Here is a 14,948-nt window from a genome sequence, read left to right as displayed (position 1 = left end):
ATATCGAAAAGGGGGGAGTGGTCCAAGAAATATTTTTAAAAAAAATGAGATCTTATTTGTGCAACGTCCCTGAATGAGTAGCACTTGTTATAATCTCTTAACTAACTACTTACTAACTACTTACTGGTTATTACATAAATAAAAATTTGTTGAGAATTCTGTTGTTGTATTAAGTAAAGAATGAATGCTCGTTTGAAAAAAATATGACTATTTGCAAGGAAAACGATATATGTTATATACATAACCGGAGAAACCTCAATAAATTCCAAAGCACATTTTAAAGCCATAACATGCTTCCGAATGCAAAGAATTTAACGCAGTTAAGCCTTGTAGGAAAATCTAGTATGATATCGAGTGTTTCAATAAAGACTGAAAAGTAATTCAATTAAAAATTACCGGACGGAATTTAATAGCAATTTTTTTAATTAAAATATATTGAAAAGCTTGACAAGAGTTCAGAGTTCCTCTGATATCTAACTTCTAGATTACATTTTGAGGAAAAACACTTGATCAATTTCTAAATGTAGAAATTATATAATATTGGTCATTACAGTGAGAAGTATTGAGACAAACTCTCAAGGGGATAGATCACATCATAAGGAATTAGAATTGTATAGAAACCCAGGATCGGAAATATGATCATGAGCTGCTAAGAAAGCTTCCCTTTTATGAATGTATTTGTTCGTGTACTTTTGCACTGGTACTTGTGTTATCTATAAAGCATGCTAATTTCATGTTTTCTAATAATTATAGTAGAAATAGGCTGCAGAAATAGCTGTTTATCATAATTTAATGATTAAACGATCTTGTCAAGTTTGTCGATAAATCATTTAATTACGATAAAACAGCTTTTTTTAGCCATTCCAACAACTGCCATAAAGAACATAAAATTAAAATAATTTAGCTTAACAAAAGTACCTGTTGAAAAGCTCATGAAGATACAGTACACAATAATGGAAGCTCCTTAGCGCATAAAACGACATTTCTTGCCAAGGGTTTCTGTGCATTTCTCATTTCTTAATCCTCATGACTTACCCTACCTCCTTTAGATGTTTGTCTCAATATTTAAGGGACAGGCTGTGATTTAAAATAAAGCTAAATATCGTATATAAAACCGCAAAAAGGGCATGCCATTGTTTCGGTTCTATAATCAAAAGCCTTGCTCAGTTGTGTTGAGGCACAAGACGGAAGAATTAAAAGAGAAAGACACAGATGGAACAAGAAAGAAAAATGATTAAACCAAAAATGCGATAGAGAACAAGTAAGAAAATCAAACAAAGGAGGGGAGATTGGAAACAGACGTAGAGTAGGGTAAGAATCATTATGAAAGAATCATTAGGAAATCTATCATTAGGAGGGAATAGGGAAATATCAAAAACTCTATTAATTAAAATTCTTTAAAACATTAATTGAATCTCAGAAATTAAGGTCAGTAGATGAAGAGCAGTTTTGAATGATTTCAGAAGGAAACTCAAACATTTATGATAAGACTTCTAGCTATATTAGGCAGTGGAATATCAGTATATTATGTTTTTACCTTTGATGATTTTTTTAAAAAGAAGCATAAGGGTGTTGTACGAATACGAAAGACCACAGAGTAAAGGACTTTGATAAGCACCTCAGCTATTAATGTCAGCAATATGCTTCTAAAAGTTGATGAAATTTAGTTTGTTCCCAGGGAGAAAAATGATTTTATGAAATTTATTAAAAATTTTACCAATTTAGCGACTGATATCTGTGAAAAAAAGGTAAAATTGTCGAAAGGTTTGAGTTTCTGAGTTTTTTGGACTCTTCAAATTGTTTAATAAATATAATGTACTATTCATCACACTAAACTTATTTAATAAATGAAATGTTTTTATTTATGATAATTTTTATTTGAAATTATGCTTCAAAATAGCAAGTTTCAATAGAACTTGTGATTATGTTCAAGGGAACTTCTCATGAAAATTTAATTAAAAAAAATGTTTGAGTTAGATTATATGTGAGTAATTAATTTCATATTATACATTAGTTTGTTTGCTTGTTTTTTTAATTTTCTTACTCTGCATAAAAATCCAATAATGTTGCCACAGTTTTTCATTGTTGTCCCTGCATTTTTATTAATATGAAAATCACATGGCAGGATCCAGTTTTTCCTTATTCATTTCCATATTGTTTAGCTTGTCATCATACAATTAATGAAAGTCAGAAAAGTGTGGTTTTTCTATAGATATTTTTGTATCCCTAATTTAAAGTTATTTTCCTGTACTGCTGTTATTAAGCTTTTAATTCAAAAGTTTAAAACTAAGATAATTATTGTTTTTTTTATTATAATTATCATGTAATTCTCCGCTACATTTTAAGATAAAGTTATTTAGGAAGCTGGTCTATTTTTTACTAACCGTCTTACAATTTTTACTTATGTGCAAGTAACATCAATATACTTTTATAAATTACAGTTAAAGAGATCTGTTTAATGATTTAGAACTTAACGGTCAGCTTCATGAACATTGACATGCAAATAAATATAGTATTTAATATATCCGGCTCGTTTCGGTCAGCGAAAATATTAAATTACTGTTTTAAACTCACCAAATTTGTTTGAACAATATAATGATATGACAATATAATGTTATTTTAAAAAATGACTACTCAGAAAAATTACTTCTGTTCTCCAATAGATCTAAATATTCATATTAATAATAGATAATAATATTTGCACGAGGGAAGTGGAGACAATAATAAGAAAACAGAATTTCTCTTAGTACATATATGTTAAGTGAATAATTTTAACTTTTTTTAGAAAAACTGCCAAGATACAAAAATTATAGTGAAGCAATCATCGGGGTTGGTAAGCTGCAGCGAACAGGAGTTTAGCTATCTAGTTTAATACACGAAAAAGCATATGAATGTTTTCCAAAATAATGCTATATGCCTACCACTGACGAGAGAAAATTCAAAAAATAATGCTAGTGAAGTTTTTTGTAAGTAATTTTAAAATATTTTCATTGCTTAATTAATATTACTTAATATTCAAATATTTTATAAATACTCAACAAAAATCAATTAAACTTACAATGAAATCCAAATTTTTCTTAAGCCACTGCCTCTGATTTTACAGTTCTGAGAACAATTCGTTACGCTAATAAAATGGTAACAGGCGGTACTATGGTAAAAATACTTTACTTTCATAAAATATTTAAGCATAATACTAATAAAAAAAACTATTGGTTTATGTTCCTATTGATCAAATGCGTAATTTAATAAACTAAATTTTTATAGTTTCACGTTACAATTTTAAATATAAGGAAGATAATTTGTGTATTTAACTATATTTATTCACGCATAAAGGAAAATAATTTAAATAAATAATTTCCGAGTGTTTCGAATTGAGTTTTACACAAATGACACACATTGTGTAGCCCTAATCGTTATAATACTGTTAGAAGATGAGAGAAAATTATAATCTATTCATATACATTTTGACAAATCAATTTTTTTTTTAACTTAACATAAACAAAGGCAATTGAAATAAGTTTTAAAGGCTTACAAAAGGCAGAAAAATAATTTTATGAGGCATGCGATTTTGGTGTTTGTATTTATTTACAGTTGAATGCATTTATTTACAATTAATGATTGGAACTTTTAAACATTAATATGATATTTCAACGGTACTTTCATTTCGAGTTGAGTTAATTTATTTAAATATAATAATTTTCTAGTAAAAATGAAAAGAGGAAGTTTAACTTTGCAAATTTTTCTGTTTGAATTTTCATTTTGAATTTTTTTATTTGAACTTCTATTTTTTCTGAGATAATATAGTTTTTATTTTTTAATGCTGTTTAGTGAAGAGAAAAACTTAAAATAATAAATAAATGGATACAAATCATAATAATGCTTTTTTTTTATTTGAATTTTCAAAAATTAAATTAAGAGAATAAATTAATTATAAAGTTTATTAAAACGACTTTATTTCCATATTTGTTTCATCAATTTTTAATACTACTATATTTTTTTTTCAAAAAAGTTTTTATGTATATTTTTATGCAGTTTAAAAAGTACTTAAGTAGCGATTTTTAAAAATATTGGGCAAGATAAAAAAAATAACAGAGAAATTGTTATTAGAATGCGTAGAAGCTGAGAACTTTTTTTATACTGACTTTTAAAACATGTTTCAAAGTCTGAAGCGGTGCACATACTAATATTAATAAATTTTAATTGTTACTCAAACAGAACTGAAGATCCATGACTTATGAAATTATAAGGTTCCGAGCCTTAACTCAGAACAGACTTTTTAGAAAGACAATTCACTGTGAAACAATTCGTCACACACACACAATGCATCATGGGCACCAGGGCTAAAGAGAATAGAAGGACTAGTTCACTCCGCACGATTTCCCTCCTCATGACGTCACTGTATCCGCAGACCTCGTAGATCGCAAGCAAAGATATTATGATAGCTTTGCATCTTTCTCTTTGTAAAAATAAGTTAGACTTTTTCTGGTTATCAGCATTCAAACTTTACGTAATTAACACATTATTTTCGTTCATAAACATAGTTCAAAAAAACTTTCTTGGCCATTATATTAAAAAAAATACCATTTTAAACTTGTAAAAATATTTTACTAGTTGGCGAAAATGACACTATAAATACTTTATTTTAAAAAGTTCAGTTTTAACTTTAATTATATAAAAAAGCATATATCGACACATTTTTATCCACATAATCTCTGATAACTATAAGTTGGGTTAAATTTAGAATCCTGATTTTAAAATATGCCGTTAATAGCAATTTGTTCATACTTAATCATTGAGAAACATCAACTTAAACGCTAATTACTGAAACAAAATAATAATATAGGCTCATAATGACATTAGAAATTTTACAATTGCTTATAGATTTATTTATAAATTGCTTATAGATTTACATATAAATTTAAGATTTATAGATAATTTAAATTTAAGAGAATATAATTTTTAAAAAAATCATAAATATTTAGAACTGCAACTACATTAAAAATATGTTATGAAATTAGGAGAATTTCAACTATATACTATATATTTTATTTATACTTTTTATTTACATTTTAATTTTCTTTGACTTTATAAATTTTTTTAATTTTTTTCACCCACCTTTTTTTTTTTGAAGTAACGAGGCGGTTTCTATTTAGATAATGAATTTTTATGAAAGTTCTTAACGATAGAATAAACGTATCGCTGTTTTATATTAACTGCGTTATTTCGGAATCCATTCTTTACATAGTTGTTCATTTACTTTAGGGAACACACGGAAAATTATATTTTTTCCTTTTGTTGCAATCGCGCAAACTGGCATTTCGATAATAGTTTTAAATGTTTGTAAATTCACTTCAAAAACTGAAGAAAGTCATTATAGGAAAAAAAAATGTCTTAGAATATGTCACAAAAAGAAATGTTTCAATATTAGTTAGCTATTATGGCCGAACGCTCCGTTCTTGAAGTAAAAGTGCGAACTTTGCGCCAAAGTGACGTCACTAGAGAAAATCGGAGGATTGGCGCGGCGAGAGTTACTTCAAAGGAGTGAACCAGCCCTTCTATTCTCTTTAGCCCTGCATGGGCACAGCTTGTTGCAGTAATCCTAGTTTCTAAATTGACTTTTGTCCCATTTATACTTTGCGCAACGTAACAATTTACTCTTTTATTTAATGTAATCTTTTAATTTTTTTAAACCTTTATTTCTTTTTTACCACGTTTATATCAAGTGGCTTTTGTGCATGTCTGTTCGGGTGGAATTTTGTAATCGATTTTAAACTAACTTCCCGACTAGCTACAGACTTCAAATTTGGCACATAGTCCAGAATTGGATAGCAATGCATGAAAACGGAGAGAAAAAAGACATACAAAGTAAAATAAAATTAAAATTAAAGAGAAATTAATATTTTTGCGATTGTCTTTTGCTGTCGATTCGATTATTTCAAATTAGTGTCACATGTTAGTTGAAAGGTTTTGTGTACAGGGAGTGAAAAAACTGAGAATTTGGAAGCGAGTACAAAAAAAAATCAATACAAAAATATTATTTCTAAAAACCACGGTTTCGTAGTGGAGTATAATAATTAAAAAAACAAAAATTTGAGAAACGAAATACGTGGGGAGCATGAAATACATAACAGTACATATACACATACATATGCACATTTTCTTACTAATACACATGCACATACACATTCAGACACAATTACAGATATACATACACATATTCTCATGAGCACACATACTGTTATGTATTTCATGCGACCCACGTTTTTCATTTTTCAAATTTTTGTTTTTTGATTATTATTTTCCACTAAGAAAACGTGGTTTTTAAAAGTAATATTTTGATTTTAATTTCTTTCATATATATAGCAGTTTAATGTATACTGACTTTCTGTTTACCCTTCCTCGATGGTCAACGAGGTCGGTTCTCCTTTTTCTGCATTTATTTTTTAAGGGGGACTTAACTTAACCAATTCCTTTACATCTGATTTTCAAACTCTCCTGTTCTCTAACTTCAATTGGCTAACTCCTTTCTGGGTCTACACCAGTTGACGAATTTTTTTTAACACATTCTCTCTCGTGCCTGCTTGGTGCAACCAAGGGGTGAACCCTTGGTGACTGATGCTCGTTAAATCTGCCGAGTCACTAAGTCCTCCACGTTTCTATAACAAATCATACCACTGGGGATACTGGTCCAGGAATTTCCTTGTCTTTTGGATAGGTTCAAAATTACAAGGCTGCTGAGTTGAACATTAGTTGTAGTAAATCCTAAATTGGGTCGGCAGTTCAACGGCGGTTATAAAAAATCTAAGAAGCAAGGCGTGTACCCACTGCCGCTCTCTCTCTCTCTCTCAGAGAGGAGAACTTATGTTCGTATCGAGGGAATTGAATTTTTCTTACATTCTTTTTTTTCTTAGCCTTTATTTTCAAATTAAATCAACAAACCGTATTCGATTTCTGTAAATTATATAACCTACATTTATACTTATAATTTCCTTTAACATTAAACACCCCCTTTCGAATTTAAGCTTTCTTTCTATATTTATCTTTTTCACCAGTTAAATCTCTCTTTCTCTTCTATTTTATTTTATGCATGACACTTTATTTTGAATTCTCTTGTCACCCATTTCTTGTGCTACAAAGCGTGTCAAAGATTTTTTTTACGAAATAAATTGCGAGTTTGATTTTTTAAATAAATGTTCAGCTAAATTTAAAGATGTATGAATTTATTTGTCTCCATTTGCTAATAGTTGTTGTTTTTCATTCCTCCTGTATATAGTGAAACACTTTTAATTTTTGTTATGGGTATTTGTTTTATTTCCTTCGAAACATCTCAAAATTGCGTTAAATGATACGCACCGAAGAGCCATTATATTATGACCACCCTCCATCTATAACAATGGGCTCGCCCAGGAACAATGTTGTCATGGGACACATTAGGATCCATAATCCTCATAGAACAATCCCTGACGTCTGTAAGTTACTTGAACATAGTTGCAGACCAGGTTCACCCATTCATGGCAACAGTTTTTCCTACGGAGGATGGTGTTTACCAACAGGATAATGCACCATTTCATAAGGGTTGAATCATCATGGATTGGATCGAGAAACATTCCAGTGACTTTTAAGTCATGTCTTGCCCCCCAAATTCACCTGACCTTAATCCAATAGAGCATTTGTGGTCCTACTTGGAAAGCCAAATTCGTGCTGCCACGCTACCCTCTCGCAATGTGAGGGAATTGCTGGACCAGTAGGTGAGTGCTTGGTACCAGATACCTCAGACTACCTATCAGCACCTAATGGAATCAATGCCACGGCAGGTGCTAGCAGTTTTAAGGGATAAAAGTGGGTCAGGGTGGTCATAATGTAATGGCTCTCCGGTGTAATTACATTTAGATATAGCATGTCATTATCTTATTTATTTTTTAATCTTTGATTTTTATTAATTTCAGCTTTCACCCTTATTCCAAATTTCGTGAGACTATGATTTAACCAATTTGCTTGAAACTCACATTTTGTGACCACCTGAACCTATTGGGTTATTGTTATCCCGCTATAGCATTGTACTACCACTTTACTTAGTGATCACGTTCCCGTTAATTTAATTATTTTTGATTATATTTTCGGCCTTAATTTGTTTATTACGAAATTCAGTAATTGTCCGTTTTTTTTCGCTCAAGTACAATAATTTTTTCTTATATCAATCAATGCTATCTTACGTGCTGTGATGTTTCAAATTTGGTAGCCTTTTTTGTTTTTTTTTGATAGGTAAATTGGAATTCAATATTACAAATATAAACAAAATTATTACTTATAAATATATATGAAAGCACTGTGCTGGCGTAAAATACCATCTGCTGTTAACGGATCCTCTTACTCCCTTAAAATGTACTGACGTGTATATTTTTTTTAATATAATCCTAAAAATGCATAAAAAAGGCAGTCTTTACGAAACACCCTGAATTGATGTCCGCAATACACTGTATTATATGTATCATTATTTTTAAATACATTAAAACACAATTGCCGTGAAATATCTTCAGTGGTTGACGAATACCATTGCACCTTCAAAGTGTCTTTCAAGTTGGTCAGTTTGTCCCAATTCAGGATTCAGGAGTTTTCTTGTCTTCTGGGATTGGTTAAAAATTATAAGGTTGCAGAGTTGGACATTACGAATCGTTAGCCCAAAAATAAGTTTTCAGTTTAGCTTTGGTAGTTAAATAAAATATAAAATACATATTGCACCCTGACAAGAGAAGTAACACAAGTAAAAAAAACAGCATTTGAGAAAAATCAACTTAAAGAACATTGTAAAACTTATTCTGAAATAGCACAATCTTGAGCACGATCTGAAATAGTACAATTTAGAGATGAGACACTTTTTTGAGCTTGATGGGGCACTTCATACATATTTTTTATTGATGTAACCTCAAAATTGCTGTTTTTTGACTTGTGTCACTTTTCTTGTCGGGGTGCGATAGATGCAAAATGTAAATTTATGCATTAAATTTACGTGTGAAAGAAACTGTAAATTGTAAATGAATTTTTCTCAAACGTTCTTATTTAATATATGTAACAAATGAGACTTTTTGTAATGAAACTGCAGTAGAAGGAAGTGGTACTATTTTTGAAATATTATATCTGTTTTCATTTCCAATTCCCATCAATTGTTCTACTGAATGATTTAATGTTCTAAATTTAAACAGTCTCAGGATTATAATATCAAATAAAAAGAAAATAACTAGTGTTTTATAAATATTTATTTATATCGAAAAAAAAATTTTTTAAGCAAGACATTTTCATGGAAGCAGAAGAAAATATTTATTTTTTACATTTCGAACAATTTGAACACAACTAAACTATAATTGTAGTATCATATTCAGAAAATTATCTGATAAAAGTAGATTACACAAAATATTATTAGAGTATTAGACTCTAGTGTTTGATGGCATTAGTGTTGGTTGAACAAGAAAGGTTCACCAGACAACCAAAAACAAAATATTCACCAATGAAACGGAAGGTAAGTGTTAAGTGTTCTAGCACAAATGTGATCCTTTATGATAATTATGGCAAAACTACATGAGTTGGAACTCCATATTCATTCAGCTGGCAAACACTTCTTCTTAATTTGAGCAATTTTTTAACGGAAAAGCAATTTAATTCCAAAAATAATGTAAAATTGGAAACCTATCCACTAGGGCAGGGGTGGCGAACCTTCATACACCAACGTGCCATTTTTTCTAAAATATATTTTAATGAGGTCATAGACGAGCCGACAAATAATTTTGACTTCGTGATTATTGGGTAAATAATAATACTAAATACTATCAACTCAAAACTCTTTATTTACTACGAAAAAATGCAATTCTTAACTTTTTGCAATGTCTCAGTTATACGCGTAATTCAACTTAAAGTAACATCAGTGTGAATTTAACTTTTTGTTGTTGCAGATTTGATGACAAATAACTTATATTAGGGTTATAAGATGTTAGTTTAAGCAGAACTGTTAATTTTTTTGCTAGTTATTTATTGTTCGCTTGTTTTTTATGGTTATTAATTGCTTTTTTGGCATTAATTGTTCTTTTTTTGTGAATTTTAATTGAATTGTTAATATGCTTCATAGTAAACTTTGTTATCGGTGGAGTGCCCAAAATATTGCGTCGCGTGCCATAAGTGGCACGCGTGCCACTGGTTCGCCATCCCTGCACTAGGGATTTATTCCACTTGTCTAGAATGGGAGGAACGAAAAAAATAAATATTTCAATTTCGGAACGCTCTTATTGGGAAGAGATGTTTACTTTAAAAAGAATAAATATTGCATAAAATATTTATATGAGTTATCTTTCGTTTACGCATCGCGATGAAAAACGTACTTTATTTTATATTTTTTTTTCTAAGTTAGCTAAAGCATTCGAAATAAAAACGCTTTAATTTTTAGTAACCTCAGAAAATCAAGGACAAAATAGCAGAAGTTCCCCAATTTTTATTAATTTTTGAAATAAAACTCTTTTTCTATTTTGTTAGAAAAGAACAGTCATTTTGTTGAATATTCCATTAAAAAGTTTTGTTAGAACAGAAGATAGATGTTTGTCCAGTTCTAACCACACCCAAACCAACAACTCGTCCAATTTTCTGGAATTGGAATGGTATTTACATTGTAACTATTTACCAAAAATTTCAATAAAGCAGCATTCTTTGGGTCACTGAATTGTTAATGCTTCCTTTTTGTCATCCACTATAAATTTAAAGTCTGATTTCTTGAAGAAGTGTGACGTCAGGGCTTTTGTGTTGCTCGAATATATCACTACATCATTTATTTAATGTCTCACGTTTGACACTCATTTCAATTGTTTGCGAGTGACAGAGAAACATTGGGTCACATTTACACTTAGTGAAACGTAACAATTTAATCTTTTATTATATCTAATCCAATAATTTTCTCAAGCATGTATTTCTTTTTTTATATAGCAGTTTAAATTTATTTTAACTTTCTGCCTGACCTGCCTCTTTCCTCTGACTTCCAAACCCTCCTCAACTTAAATTTAATTGACTATCACTTTTCTGGTTCTACACCAGTAAACAATTTTTTTTAAGATGCTTTAAGATATAGATTCTCTCTCGAGCTGGTTACACCAAGGGGTATTCCCTCTGTTTTCCTTCTCCGAGATGCGAACTTTCGTCCGTATCGATGGAGTTCATTTTCTTACAGCCTTTACTTAGCCTTTAATTTTAATTAAATCTACAATAATTAATGTCTGTAAATTAAATATCTGCATTTATTCCTTTGATTTCCTTTAACATTAAAGACTTCTTTGATTTAAGCTTTCTTTCTATATTTATATTTTTCACCAGTTAAATTTCTCTTTCTCTTATTTCTTATGCATGGTGCCTTTTATTTCTTTTAATTCTCCTGTCTGAATTCTTCGTTTAATTTCAATTAAAAAAAACAATGATGTATATAATGACACAATTTCTTAGAATATTGTGATTTTTTGTACAACATATATTTTTTTATTGTTAATATTTACTAATAACTTGTCATGTAACTGTAAATAATATTAAAAATATTAAAAACGAATTTCTTTACACATTAGTTATTATTTCATAATACAGTCATTTTGACTGCTTTCAGGCAATATAGGTGTATACTAAGTTTCAGTCTTTCTAGTGTTAAAGACAATAATGTTGAAAATGATATCAAAGATATTTTCCACTAAATATATCGTGAGTTTGTTTTTTTTTAAATAAATGTTCAACGGAAGTTGAAAATGTGTGTGCTTGTCTCTCTTATCATGATAGTTTTTATTTTATTTTCTCCAGTATGGGTGAATACTTTAATTATAGTTATGGGTATTTGTTTTATTTCTATTTGGAAATATCACTAAATTGCGTTAAATGATGTATTTAGATTTGGATATAGCATGCCATCGGTTAATTTGTCTTTTTTTTTATTAATTTTAGTTTTTACCCTTATTCCAAATTTGGTGATACCAATTTTTCCAATTTGTTCAAACCTTACACCTTGTGGGCCGGGATAGCCTGGTCGGTAGGGCGCTGGGCCCATATCCAAGAGGTCGTGGGTTCGATCCTCGCCGGCCGAAGACTCCCCGTGTAGTAAATGGTGACTGATGCACGTTAAATATGTCGAGTCTCAAAGTCCTCCATCTTCCCACCACAAATCAATACCTCTGGGGGTACTGATCCAGGAGTTTCCTTGTCTTCTGGATTGGTTCAAAATTACAAGGCTACGGAGTTGAACGTAAGTAGTCGTAAACCCATGAAATTGGGTAGGCTGTTCAACGACGGTTATAAAATAAAATAAAAACCTTAGACCTTGTGACCTTTTGAACCTATTGGGTTATTGTTATCCTACGGTAGCATTGCACTAGCACTTTCCTTAACGATCACATTCACTTTAGTTTAATTACTTTTCACACTATTTTCGGCCATAATTTGTTTATTATGAAATTCAATCATTGCCTGTCTTTCAACACAATGACTATATCCAAATACAAATACAAGTGTACAATATTTATTTCAATCCATTTTTAACATATAAATAAATTTACTTAATTCGCACCATAATAATATTTTACTTTAAATGTAACAATTGGTTTTGGCACCTAACTACTCAATTGATGAGTAATTTAATATCATTTTCAATCAAATCTTTCAACATTCGGATTACTTTGAAATTACTAACTGGAACTCGTATGAGGTGTATTCTCCCCCAATGCTGTGAAAGTTGAAGATAATATTAAATTACTTATCAATCATGACAATACGGGTATCAGAGAATTACCAAAATTTCGCTGTCACACCCAGGCTGTGAAAAGGCACGTCAAACTTGGTACCACAGTGCAAGAATAAAGTATGCGGACGTGAAGCTAGCAATATATTCGAGCAACTCTCAAGTCTAGATTAGTTATGAAACTTTTGAAACTTTTCATAAAAAATATTAATTATACAAAAGAAGAATCTTGCGCCATTGAAAATCTTTGTAAACAGCTGTAAATATAATGTAAATACACATCAGACACACTCTTTACGAGAATGGCTTTTCCAAGTGGTTGCAAAACAATTACCGAAAAATATTACTTTCTGAAATATATTTATAAATATTTCAGCCAAATTAACATTTCGCTTTTGGTGAGGACTATTATGTTTTTATATATTTATTGTAATTATACACCGAAAGTCGTCATTACATTATAACCACCCTGATAATAACATGTAGGAACACCTTTAGCCCTCAAAACTGCTAGCATCCGCCGTGGCATTGATTCCACAAAGGGCTGATAGGTAGTCTGAGGCATCTGGTACCAAGCGCTCGCCGACTGGTCCTGCAATTCTCTCACATTGCGAAGGGGTAGCGTGGCAGCACGAATTTGGTTTTCCAAGTAGGACCTCAAATGCTCTAATGGATTAAGGTCAGGGGAATTTGGGGGCCAAGACATGACTTGAAAGTCACTGGAATGTTCCTCGACGATTCGACCCTTATGACATGGTGCATTATCCTGTTGGTAAACACCACCCCCAGCAGGAAAAACTGTTGCCATGAATGGGTGAGCCTGGTCTGCAACTATGTTCAAGTAACTTACAGACATCAGGGATTGTTCTATGAGGATTATGGATCCTAATGTGCCGCATGAGAAGATTGTTCTTGGGCAAGAAACCATGGAAACCTGGGAGAGCCCATTGTTATGGATGGAGGGTGGTCATAATGTAATGGCTCTTCGTTGTATACAGAGATGGTTAAACTCATTCATAATTGTTTCATAATGGAATAATATGAGTTTCGCTACCACTGGATATGAAAAAAAAGAAAAATATGAAGAAAAAAAACCTTCCGGGAAAATCTGATGAGTAGGCAGCAAAAAATAGGAGAGTTGATTGGGTAGAGTGTGAGTCTGGAGTTCGACATACAATCACCTCAAGCTGATGCGCTCAAGGCTGTTCTGATCTAACAAAATGAACGAAGATATATACAGTAAAACTTTAGATTAAATTGGTAAACATTTGATTATTTTTAAACGTTGCACAAACGTAGACATTTTAATTATTAATCAGTATCCATTCATTTTATTTAAGCCATCAAATGCTCTGCGTATTTATTATTAAAAAAATATATCTGCATATATCTGCATATTTATTTAAAAAAAATTTTTTTTTGAAATATTAAAGCATTTTAAAAATAAATATTAAAAATGTAAAAAAGAAACGCAATATATTTCATAATTTTCATTAATTATTAGTTCTATGCGCGAACGGAAGAAAATAAGCTATTCTAAATTTTCTTCATGCCTTATTTACTCATATTTCATTCGGAAAAATTTTCACACAAAAGCATTTTTTCGCCTTACATTATTTTACAATTTGCTGCATAAATGGCAAAAGTGCAGAGAAAAGATTGTTGAATACGTGGAATGAAATAGTTCTTTATAAATGTAAGCTATTTACGAACGTTGTTTATCTTCGGGACAAAGTTCAACTTGATGCCTTAATATATTCGCATACTTAGGGTTAAATTTCTATTCCATTAAAATTTGTGTTGACTCTTCTTGAAGGTTTCTTTTTAAGAGTAAAGCATAATACTTTGACGCATGATTCACATAAATCAAAGATTGAAACTAAACTTATTCCAAGCCATAGCCCCATATAGCCTCCTATGTAGCTGAAGAGTTCAACACTCTATAAAAAATAAAAACATTGTTCAAGTCATGGTTAAAATGCATCAGTTAACTCTCTTAAAAAAATATAAAAAATAAACTAGATTCTAAAAACAAAATGGAAATGCAATGAATAAGGAAGAAACACAATGTTAATAAATATGGTTACTCTGAGGATGAGAGATTACTAGAAAATTTGCATTTTCTGGTATGGTACACTCAGGTTTCAACGAAACCTATCGTTTTAACTAAAAAAGGAGCTAAGTAGACTATATATATATATAT

The sequence above is a fragment of the Parasteatoda tepidariorum genome, chromosome 5 (assembly GCF_043381705.1).
Source record: "Parasteatoda tepidariorum isolate YZ-2023 chromosome 5, CAS_Ptep_4.0, whole genome shotgun sequence".
In the NCBI taxonomy this organism is placed as follows: Eukaryota; Metazoa; Arthropoda; class Arachnida; order Araneae; family Theridiidae; genus Parasteatoda; species Parasteatoda tepidariorum.
The sequence above is the reverse complement of the archived record's forward strand: the minus strand, read 5'-3'. Positions refer to the sequence as shown.